Here is a 1,596-nt window from a genome sequence, read left to right on the forward strand (position 1 = left end):
AAGCCTGGAGTCTTAACTACGAGGACCCCCTGAGAAAGTCTCAGAGACCAGAGACCCACCCCCGTATCAGAGTCACAGGATTCACCTGCCCCGACAGTAACCCCTCTCTAGACTCTGTCCCAGAGCGGAGGACAACAGGGCTGTTGCCTTGCGTGTCCTGTGAGCTGCTGGCCCGCCCGCCTCCCGCTGGGGTGTCAGGACTGCGTTCCCAGGTCACAGCCGGAGGCCCCTTCCCGCCCTGCTTCCGGTCACGTGTGCTGGTCTGCCTGAGGCACTCGCAGGGCTGAGCCTCCCTCTTCCAGGAGGTAACAGTATCCAGCTCACGGTGGAGACATGATTTATTCAGCCCCACAAATAGTCACGGTCAACCTTTGCATGAGGAATGTAAATAAAATGGTGCAGCGACTTTGGAAAAATGGTTTGGCCGAGCCTCAAATAGTTCCAGAGTCAGCACTGAAACCCAGCAGTTCCTCTCCTAGGTATATACTGCAGAGAACTGAGAACTTTCAGTTCAGTTCAGTCACTCAGTCATGCTCTTTGCAACCCCATGGACTGCAGCACACCAGGCCTCCCTGTCCATCACCAATTCCCAGAGTTTACTCAGACCCATGTCCATCCAGTTGGTGATGCCATCCAACCATCTCATCCTCTGTCATCCCCTTCTCCTCCTGCCCTCAATCTTTCCCAGCATCAGGGTCTTTTCCAGTGAGTCAGCTCTTCGCATCAGGTGGCCAAAGTATTGGAGTTTCAGCTTCAACATCAGTCCTTCCAGTGAACACCCAGGACTGATCTCCTTTAGGATGGACTGGTTGGATCTCCTTGCAGTCCAAGGGACTCTCAAGAGTCTTCTCCAACACCACAGTTCAAGCATCAATTCTTCGGCACTCAGCTTTCTTTATAGTCCAACTCTCACATCCATACATGACCACTGGAAAAACCATAGCTTTGACTAGACGGACCTTTGTTGACAAAGTAATGTCTCTGCTTTTCAATGTGCTGTCTAGGTTGGTCATAGCTTTTCTTCCAAGGAGTAACTGTCTTTTAATTTCATGACAGCAATCACCATCTGCAGTGATTTTAGAACCCAAAACCATTATGTGGACACAAAAACTTAGACACAAATGTTCATGGCCCTGTTATCCATAAAAGCCAAGAAGTGCAAACTACTCAATTGTCCTGGAATAAATGGACAAATAAAAATGTGTGTCGCGGGAGTCCCTGGGGGTTCAGTGGTTAGGACATGCCTGGCTGAGGGCCTGGGTTTGATCCTTGGTTGGGGAACTAAGATCCTACACGCCCTGCACGGTGACCAAAACTAAACTAAAATAAAAAATGCATAAGTAATATTCAACGTATTATTATTTGGTCATAAAAAGGTCCTGATATATGCTACAACATGGACGAAAGTTGAAAACATCATGCTGAAGGAAAGAAGCCAGACGCAAAACATTGCATATTATAGGACTGCATGCATACGAAATGCCGAAAACGGGCAGATACCTTGAGACTGAAGGTTAGTCGTCAAAAACCAACAAGGAAAAAAAAAGGGAAAAAAAAAAAAAAAGAAACCAACAAGGACCAACAGTAACAACAGGG

This window comes from Bison bison, unplaced genomic scaffold (assembly GCF_000754665.1).
Source record: "Bison bison bison isolate TAMUID 2011002044 unplaced genomic scaffold, Bison_UMD1.0 scf7180017863815, whole genome shotgun sequence".
Lineage (NCBI taxonomy): Eukaryota > Metazoa > Chordata > Mammalia > Artiodactyla > Bovidae > Bison > Bison bison.